This window comes from Galeopterus variegatus, unplaced genomic scaffold (assembly GCF_000696425.1).
Source record: "Galeopterus variegatus unplaced genomic scaffold, G_variegatus-3.0.2 Scaffold9529, whole genome shotgun sequence".
Taxonomy (NCBI): Eukaryota; Metazoa; Chordata; class Mammalia; order Dermoptera; family Cynocephalidae; genus Galeopterus; species Galeopterus variegatus.
In genome coordinates this window covers 5,310-16,149 of record NW_007735640.1, presented here as the reverse complement: position 1 = coordinate 16,149, position 10,840 = coordinate 5,310, and positions in this window count along the sequence as shown.

Sequence of the window (10,840 nt, the reverse complement as noted above, 5' to 3'; positions counted from 1 at the left end):
CCTCGCTCAGCCAGTGAGCGGGAACTGGTCCGTATGTGGGATCCGAACCCTCGGGTGCGAGCGCCGCCGCGCTTCCCAAGCAGCGCACTATCCAGTGAGGATTTTCTTTGGTGGTGGCTTTATAGCAATGCTGGGATCTCACATAGCAGTAAATGGCAGAGCAGAGAGAGAGAGAGAGAGAGAGAGACTCTCATGTGCTTTCCTTTTAAAGCCTTCAGAACCACACCCTGACCACCATTAATAATCCATTTATTGTGGCATGGTCCTACAGTCTAATCACCTCTTCAAGGCCCCACCTTTCAATTACCATAATAGGATTTTCCACCTTCAACAGTTATGATAATGGGGATTAAGTGTTATTACTTTGGGGGGCCATTAACCCACTGCAGTTGTTTTGTTGTCTACACACAAGAAATTGATAGACAAAATGTTAACAATGCAGATTAAAGTCAAAAGTTTGTCATGTCTGTTGCTGTTGCATTGTGAATAGCACCAAAATATAGGAAGCTGTCTTCTAGTGTTTGAAAACTATCTGATTCAACAAAGAAGTCGCTGTCATGAATGACAAAAAAAGTAATTTTCCATCATAAGGCTATTTCGTTTTGCTTTCTTCCTACCTGTTAATGTAAACAAATATATCAACCAACATTTATATTGAAACTACATTTGTTCATCAATTGCAACCATAGGTTGTCTGGGATTACAACAGTTTGGCAAAAATCAACAAAAACATTCCATGAGAATCAATTGACTGTACAGATTTACAATAAAGGATATGGTATATTTTATTGTTATTTGTAAATTGTGTGCTATACATCCTTTATGGCATAAATTTATAATATATAATAATGTATTTATCTTAGTCCATTCATGCTGCTATAACAAAACACCATAAACTGGGTGGCTTATAAACAATGGAAATTTATTGCTCACAGTTCTGGAGGCTGGGAAGTCCAAGATCAATACTGGTAGACTTGGTGTCTGGTGAGGGCCTACTCTCTGCTTCACAGAGGGCTCCTCCCTTGTGGCCTGATCACCTCCTGAAGGTCCTACCTTTTAATACTATTGCATTGGGGATTAGGTTGCAGTTTTGGCGGGGACATAAACATTCAGACCATAGCAATATTGTGTACTTGAAAATTGTTAAGAGAGTGGATCTTAAGTGTTTTTACTACACACACACACACACACACACACACACACACACACACACACACAAATAAGTATGTGAAGCGATGGGCACATTAATTAGCTTGGTTTAATCATTTCACGATGTAGACATTTATCAAAACATCACATTCTACACTGTAAATATATACAATTTTTATTCATCAATTATACCTTAATAAAGCTATGGAAAAGAACTAAAAAATTTTTACCTATAAAGGAATCCACACACACATGCATATATTTAATTTTTGGAGAGCTTGTTATTAAACATTTACCCTCACACCACTGCACCTATGTTTATTATGCAGCAAGAAGATGATCAACAATATCCCAGATAGTGGCTACCTTTGTGGGAGGTTGTGGATGGATGTCCACCCATACTCACCTCTGTTTTGTCTTCTCTTTTGCTATCCTCTTGGTCATCCAAGTTCAAAGTTGGGTAACCACTGAGGAATCCTCCTTCCCACTTCACATCTCATCCCCATCTATTGTTGATTTTTCTTCCTCAATATGTCATGGGAAGTATTTCCAACCTGGAACCCAGTCAAGAAAGGCTCTTCCCAGAGTCCATGTCCATAACTTGCAGAGCACAGAGCTCCCCCACAACAAGCTGCTCCTCCCTGGAACTTCTGAGAGAGAGTTGGGAAAGAAGGCACAGCATGGGGGGAAGCTGGGGGAGTGGGCTCCGTGAGGCCAGGTCCACGGTCCACCCATGAGAGCCGACTGCTGGCTTCTTCAACATGTGCTCTCTTCTGAGGCTGCTATCAGTGTCTGTGTCCCTAGGATGGTTATTACCTGTGCACTGAGGCTCAGCGTGGATGTGCTTTTCTGTACCAAGAGCAAAACCTTTACCTCTCTCCCTATCTTCCTCTCCAGAACCCTGTGCCGAACCAGACTCCTTTCTTCTTTTCAAAAGAGAAAGAAGGGGAGATCCTTGTTGCACTAGCAATATGCCGTGCCTTGCCCTCTTGTTGATATCAGTATCTCTCTAAACATAATTTTTGGATGTGGATATAGCTAATGCCTGTCAGCTTTGAGAATGAATATACATATAGCGTGGTTTTCAATTCATAGGGAGGGCTTAATAGTTGTTCTATTGTTTTCATCACATCCTGTATTTAAAAACCTCTGGTCTATGTTCAACACTGACACTTGGACCAGGTAGACTCAAATTTACAAACGTGGGCAGAACCAGGTAAGCGGTGCACGCCTTTCAGAATGTGGCTCTGCTTCCTCCGTGTGTTCCCAGGTTATAGAAAGAATGCAAATAAACAAAAGTGAGTTTGTAGGTGGTAACTTGGAATTCAGGATGTAAAGACACCACCCAGTCAAGGCAACCACAATATATGAAGATATAGAAGAGCTTGACTCCACTTAATGAAAAAATGCAAATTAAAGATGTGGCTTTGTTTGGGTTGGTGGGTTAGCTCAGTTGGTCAGAGAGCAGCCTTGTAGCACCAAAGTCAGGGTTGGGATCCCCTTACTGGCCGGCCACCAAAAAAAAAGAAAGAAGTAGATTATGTGGAATGTGATTAAATCACATTGTTAGATTTTCCCTGTACAGGCCAGCCAGCCACACACACACACACACACAAGCACACGCAAAGATGTGGCTTTATTCCTCTTCCCTGGGGGGAATGACTGTCTAAGTCAGACTTCAGTCAGCCTTAGCATTAAAGACCCTATTACCTTCTGTCTCTTCCTTTAACTTTGGTGTCCCCTGGTGCATTGAGGTGGAAATTCCTGTCCCATCTCCAGCCCCAAGGAACCTCTCTACTTAGCAAAGGCCCCTGGCTAGCCCTTTTTCCCCTAGATACTTCTCACATCCATACCTACCCTCACACTAGAACATTCCTTAAAGGAAGATGTCCACCTGGTTTTTCAACAGTCTGCAGTCTTACAGGAGTCATCCATCCATCCATTATTTCATCTCATTCTGCCTCAAGCAAGTATCTAATGCTGGGTGGGCACAGCTTGTTCAACAGTTGCAGGGAATTCTCCTTATGAGACAGAGGCGAAGTATGCTTTTTTGGTTGCTAGGCTCTATGTTTCCTGGGCTTAAGATTGCAAATGACCTTGGCTTCCTTCTGGATAAGAGCAGGACGTAGACACGGAAGGCCTTATCCCTATACAAAGACAAGCACAGCATGAAGATGCCGGGCAGGACAGGACAGGCTGCTGTGGAAATGAGGACTAAAGGAAGGCATTTCATTATGCCCTGTCGTTTGGCCGCTGTTTTATTTCCTGCTTGCTCAGTGCTGCTCAGGCTCTGTCCAGTTCCAGTTCTGGAAGGGAAACACTCCGATTCTAGAGTACATTTATTATTTTCAGGCTTTGCGACTAACTGCAAAACTGGATGGAACATTCTCTTAAGGGATGGAAGCCTCCTGTGGTGAGATCGAAAGGAGCTGCTCCATAGCTGTTTGTAATTTGGCTGCTGTACTGAGAGGCCACTTGGCCGGGGCCACGGGTGTGGTTGCTGTTGTCACATTGCACCAGAATTTTCTGCACTGTTTGTCCAGCTGATGTCTGTTTGGAGAGCTATTTAGATTCTCCCATAGAAAGGAGAGCTTTCCAGTCTCGGAGAAACCACAGTGATTAAGATTATGATGACTGATCAGAACAAAATCAATGATTCCCATTTTACATTATAAATGATGAGGTTTATGGTGGACGGCTTTTAGCAAGAGTGTGGGTATGACTTTAGGGTGGGGGGTGAACCGCACAAGTGCAACCGAGCATGGGACCTGTCAGTTGGGAAAAGGACTAGAAACGTTAATGACGTGATAGGTGCCCATTGAAAAATCTGACCTGCGAAATTCTTAACTTTTGTAATTGGAGAAAATGTTGTCAGAAGAAGTAAGAATGTTTGGTTAGTTTATGTGCAGTCATTTGAGGACACTCAACCTAACTTCTCTGTCCATGTGGGAAACTTTCTTCAAAACCTGATCTTGAAGCCTGAAGAATTTCACCTCTCCCTAAATTTCCATGCAGCTGAGAAAGTGGAAAGTAGCCATTGTAGGAAGACCTCAGTGACAGGAAGCTCGCCTCAGGACACTTCCAGTTTTTGCATGGCTATAAGTGTTTGAAAGGTCTCACCTGCAGCTAAAAATTGTTTCCCTGAAACTTTTATCTGTTGGTCTTAGCGCTGCCCTTTGGAACTGTACAGAAAAGCCAAGCTCCCTCCACACTGCGGTTCTGTCAACATTTAGTAATGAGGACACTAGTGCTTGCACTGTCTGGTTGTCTTCTATCTGACTGTCCTTGCTGCTTTCTGATGTCAGGAAGGACACTCATCACCACCCGGCCACCTTCCAGCTCTGAAAATGTGGGCTCCACATTTCATACATGGAGCTGTGGAACTGTGGCCACGTTTGTTCACGACACTATACCCCTATTGAGTAATCCATCTTAAGAACTTATTATTTATTTACTTTTTAAAGCAGCAATTGGCTCCTGCTTACCTAAAGTTTGCAGAGCAGTCACCCTCCTATTCCCTCAAGCTTCTATACACCTAATGAGTTGGAGGAAGCTGAAACAAAAGTTTTGACCTAGTCACTATTGACTTGCTTTGCTTTTATCAAGGCCTTTGTTTGTGGCATTCGATATTAGAATCTTATATTATGCACTTTGCCTATTTTTGCATATAAAATGTGAATGGTGGCTGGAACTTTGTTAGATTTTGAAAAAAACTATGAGCTGGTCACATGAGCAGTTCACTAAGGACTAACACTGCCAGAATTAGAAGTTTGAGGGTGTTTGTGTGCAGTGTTTACAGAGCCATGGGAATCTTTTAGGACATTCTGGAAATACCCTTGTGTGCCTGGTGCTGGTGTTGGGCTTAGCAAAGTTGTACGAGGCACTGTCCTACCCTTCAATGGCAAGTATAGGCTTCGCAGTAATTATCCTTGAGCAGGCCCTCCAAAATCATTTGTGGGGTGGTCAAATTCATTCAGAAGTTTATTTGGTATACTTTCCTGAATCAGTAGATAGCATCTATGGATGTATCTGCTTTGAGTAGACTGGGTCTGTCAGAAAATCCCACTCCACCTCCATCATTGTTGGGACAAGTGTCAATTTGTTGACCATCTTAGACTAGAAAGGGTGGCTACTCAGCAGTGGGGAGACTTGGCCTTTGGGAAGGAAGGTGAGAAAGGCTTCTATCTTCCCACCTCCCCGTGCTGAGTCTTTAGCCTAAATCCCAGGAGCCTAAGTGTGTCTCTCCTTTCTTTGAATTTCTTTAGCATTTACGGCTTAAACACTGGGCATTTACAAATTTAATTAATAAGCCTGTTAGCTTTCCCCCATGAATACACCTTTCCTCTCCAGCTAGATTGTTCCATTTTTTCTATCCACCACATGTAAGAATGGGGTTTTGTCCTAGATAAATAGATGTGGAATTAAACCATGGAGATCTGAGGAAAGTCGGTTTCTCCCTCAGAAGAAAGGACAAGCAAAAAAGGGAAAACATACTTTTAGGACATTCCCACTCTGTGCCAGGCACTGGGTTTGGAACTTTGCCTTCGTTTTGTCCTGTCATCTCCAGAAGACTGTCAGCTGAGTATCATTATCCTCATGTTGAAGAAGAGGAAACTAAGTCTCTGAGAAGTTAGGGAACTTATCCAAGTTCATACTGTACAAGGAATAAGAGACAGGGCAGGACTTGAACTCAGGTCCCTCTGCCCACTGAGTGGCAGTGTAAGGAGCCTGTCCTCCCGGTGACAGTGTGGCAGGGCTGGGAGTGAGGATATGTCTGTGGCTGTGGCTACCTCGTGGCTGCCTTTGAGTTTTCAACCAGGACCACCTCACTGTTGAAGAAAGATAGGAGAAAGGCCAGGGCTGAAAGAACAAAGAGAAATAAAATAAGCAAGGAAGGTGGAACCTTGAAAAAGAAGAGGGAGAGAGGAAATCTGCAGATTACTTATAGCTCTCTAAGCAGGAGGAATCTTCCGTCCACTTGGTAGAGAGAACTGCCCATCAGTGGAGTAGTTTGTAACTCCCTGAAAAGGCTTAGCAACGATATGAGTTTATATTAGTTCCTTTCTCCAGGAAGGAGGAAGGAGTGTTTTTTCACTATAGAAGACAAGGATTTTTAATGGTGTTGTGGGGCTTTGATAAGTTGGATCCCAATTATCAAATCATGTTTGCAAACTTTCTTAGTCAGGTTAGCACTGGGCTATACTGCTGCAATAAGTAAACCTTGATCTCTCAGTGGCTTACGCAACAGGTATTTTTATCTGGCTCATGTAAATCCCAGAGTGGGTTGCGTGAGTCTCCAGGGCAGCCATCTTCCGTGCAGTGACTTGATGATCCAGGCTGCTTCCATCTGTCCATGCCACCATCTCAGCACATGACTTCCAGGTTGTTGTGGGAATCAACGTGGAGGGTCAAGCATCAGTGTTTAAATGCTTTGGCATGGAAAGTCGCCGATCACTTCCACCCACAGCCTGCTCACCAGAACTACTCACATGGCACTGTCTCACTGGAGGACCACACTACACTGGGGCATGTGGGGGAACATGTGGGGACTCAATGACTATCAAATGCCTTGGACATATTTCCCTGTACTCTCTTCTGCTCAAAATTCTTTCTAAGGCAGCACATTGCTCTTGGGAAAGAATACAAACTTTTTAATATTGCTTGTAGGCTTCATGCTTGGCCACCTGTTCTAGTCACAGTGGACATTATCCACTAAGTCTTCTGGCTCATCATGCCTTCAAACTTACCTACTGCCTTGTTCTTCTGTCTGCTGAAATAGTCTCTCTCTTCTGTTCTTCCTGGCCAACTCCTCTGATTATGTTGAGGCTTAGATACCTCTTCTTATGGAAACCTTTCCTGAACCTCTAAATCTGCATTAGGAGTCCCCTCTTTGAGCATCCCAGCCACACTTTATTTCCCCATCACATCACACTGTGGAAACTCACTGTTTCTTAGTCTATAATCTATTAGCCCATGGGCTCTGTGTTGCTTGAGATAGTGCGAGAGCATCTTCTAGGTACAATGGCCAGCACGCAGAAGATGCTTCATTAGTGTCCACTGGATGAGAAGAGGAAGGAGATTCTTCAAAGGCAGAATGTGTATGATGATGCTGTTGCAGATTTGATTCTAAAGTAAATCTGGAAAAGCAAATGCACTAGAAGAGCCAAGAAATTTTGAAAAAGAGGAATAATGAAGGAATTCTCACTTTCCTTGATGTGAAAATGAACTATAAAGTTTCAGTAACTAAAATAGTGAGAATCTGACCCAGAAACAGGCCCAAAGATGAACAGAATAAAATAGTTGATGTTGCCATTTTGGGTCTGATTCCCACAAGGCAGGTCAGGCGGGCCAGAAACTCAGGCAGCGTTTCTGTGTTGCAGCCTCCAGGCAGAATTGTATCTCCTTCAGGAAACCTCAGTCTTTGCTCTTAAGTCTTAATCTATATGTGAAATGTACATGGAAAATTGGTATGTGATAAAGGAGGCATTTTAAATCAGCGGAGAAAAGATAAATTATTGAACAAATTATCATTACACAATTTGCTATTTGGTAAAATTTAAAAATGATAAGGATAAGATTTAAGAAGTTAAAAAATTAAAAAAATAAAGTTATATTTCTAACTTTTTCCCTACTTGGCTCTCATCTATGCAAATATCTTCTCTGTTTTTCTCCAGAAAGTGAATAGATTGGAAAACAGTTAAGAGTGCATAGCAAAGTATGTTTGTGGGAGACCCTTTTGTGCACCGGCAGTGCATGCTGTGATAAGTAACCAAGTGTTGACTGGTTGTTTTCTTGGGTGTCTAAAAAATTAGCCCCTTCCTAATCCAGTCTGAAAGATTCATGTTGGAATAGAGGATGTTTTTATTGAAAATCTCCCCCCTTCGTGTACTCACATTATGGATTAACATTGTGTTGGCTCTCTCTACTTCAAGGCCGTCAATCTTTTTCCTTGGTGGGCCTTTGGCAATACAGGGAGCTAAATGGACATGTCCAAGCTATGCACTCCAAAGATAGCTGGATACATGTCAAATTGCATTATAAAGAATGATGAAAATGAGAGATAAGTGTCTAAACTTTGCCCTGTCTTAGTATTCAAATGCCACATGAATGTTGATTTACCGAATGCAAAAACAGAATAACACAGTGACTGCACATTGTCTTGGGTACTTTGTAACAGGAAGACCTTGTAGGCATGACAAATTTACCCTCATGCCATTGAATGCAAGTTTGTTGTTGCTCCTGGTTTTTGTCTATATTGACTTATATTGCATTATATTATTCATTTAATACAAAAGTAAAGCACACTTTGGATACTAAGTCCTAAATTGAAATATGTGAAATGGAGATATTCTCCTGAAAGATTTCTGGATAAATTTGAACATATACAACAGATAAAATAAGTTGTGATTATATCACAAAATGATACTCAGCATGAAAAAGATTCAATGCAGTTTATTTAAAAAGCAATTTTCCTAATTGAGATAAAATATGATGTAGCCAATTTTCATGCAACCTTAAGAGCAGAATCTATAATGAAGTCAGATATAGTACATTTTACAGTTAAAATATTCCAAGTCCCTCAAATTCAATCTGTTTCATGGTAAGTGCAAATGGGACTCTCTTATCCTTTTTCTTTCTCTCACTCTTTCTCTTATCTTTTACCAAATTATATCTTCAGACATACAAACTCTTGCCCCTACCACACAACATTTTACAGTTAAAATATTCCAAGTCCCTCAAATTCAATCTGTTTCATGGTAAGTGCAAACGGGACTCTCTTATCCTTTTTCTTTCTCTCTCTCTTTCTCTTATCTTTTACCAAATTATATCTTCAGACATACAAACTCTTGCCCCTACCACACACTTAGAGTTGCCTTATAGTCAGGGATGTCCATCAGCTGCAGAGTGGAGACTATGAGAAACTGAAAAGGAGTTTCGGCTATAATTAAAGTAAAAATAGAATTTCAGAATTAATGCAATTTTTCTGTCTAATTAAAGTAAAAATCCACAGGACAGAATAGCAGTAGTGACCTGTAAGAATGTGCCCACTGAGATAGAATTCATAAATTAAATCAATTCTGGTTTTCTACATTAACTTCATTGGTTGAACAGGGAGAATTACCTGAAAATCTGTGGTTAATTTCTCAGGTTCAATTAATGTATTAAGGAAATGTCAATACCTAGCTGTTACGTAGTTTTTTTCTCAAAAAAAAAAAAAAATAATCCAAGGATGTGAATTTGAAAAGGATAAGAAAGAATTTCACATGATTTTGCAAGTCATTGTATCTTGTGTCTGTGCTGAAATGACCTTATTCATATCCAACTCAGTGGCCTTATTTATATCCCAATGTGAGGCTATAGTTTAGATCTTGTACCAGACTCTGTTTATGCACCACTCTGGATTTGCACAACCCTCTTGCTCACTGGCTGGAGCAATGGTGTGTGCTGTTCCTGCAGTCGCAAAGTCAGCTTGCTGCTGCTGCTGCCACCACCGTGGATCAAGATATTCTCCATGCAGTACAGTCTGGCAGAAAGAGACGGCTGCACTTGCAGAGTGGGGGAGATACTTCTTGAGTGGAGAAATTAAAACCTATGTGGCCGACTTTGCCCAGTGGGAGGTGGTGGATAGGAAGGGCTGGTTGATTAATTCTTTTTCCTTTCTCCATCCTGTTCTGAGATGCAATAGTCCACACGACCTTCCTGAAGACAACACGTGAGACCAATCAGAGAGGCTGTCATAAAGCTTGGCCAGTCAGTAACCCACGCCCTTGTATTGGGTCTCCCTCTTCCCTGCTTTGCGGCTCTTTCCCTCATGCGCCTGCTTCCCTGGGATTGCGCTTTTTGTGAAGTGTTAGCAGACAGACATATGCCCCGGCTCTACTGCCTTNGCCCTTGTATTGGGTCTCCCTCTTCCCTGCTTTGCGGCTCTTTCCCTCATGCGCCTGCTTCCCTGGGATTGCGCTTTTTGTGAAGTGTTAGCACACAGACATATGCCCAGGCTCTACTGCCTTGGGAACCTGGGCTGAGAGAGTTACAACCAGTATTGACCCTCTGATGGGCTTTGGCGGTGGTAAGTGGATAGTGGCAACCCCTGGCATCCTGTAGCATCACAATTGCCCAGTCTTTTATCTGAAGTTAATTAGGATGAGGAAGAGATGGAAAGTAAAGTGTTGAGTTATCCAGACACTGGGGCACTTGATCCATTTTGAAGCAGTGATAGCCATAAGGATTGTAAAGTGGGGTGAAAACTTTTAAAGGCATTGGAAGCCTTGCAAAGAGGAGACTGTAGGTACAAGGCAGTTGATGGCTATCTTAGGCTCTGTCTGAAAGCTGGAGCATTTCTGTGGTAGTTTCAAAAGAGGTTCTCATTTCCTGAAGCTGCAAGGTGGAAGGTTCTGAAACTCAGGATCTGATTACAAGGTGGCAGAACTGCAAAAGAGGCTTAAATGTGCAGCCTTAACAGCTCCTTACTGTCAAAATGAAGTTTCTGATGGGGAAAGAGTGGTCCCTGAGACCTTGGTGGTGACATTTGCTGGCCAGGACTGAGAATACCATATTCCCAAATTTCCTGAAGCTTCCTGGCTGGCAGAAGCTGTTCCCAACACCCCGAGGAGAACAGCCTTCTCTTCTCAGGGGATTACAGTGTGACCTCACCTGGAGGTGCTCTACAGGTTGACCATTGTTTTTCTCC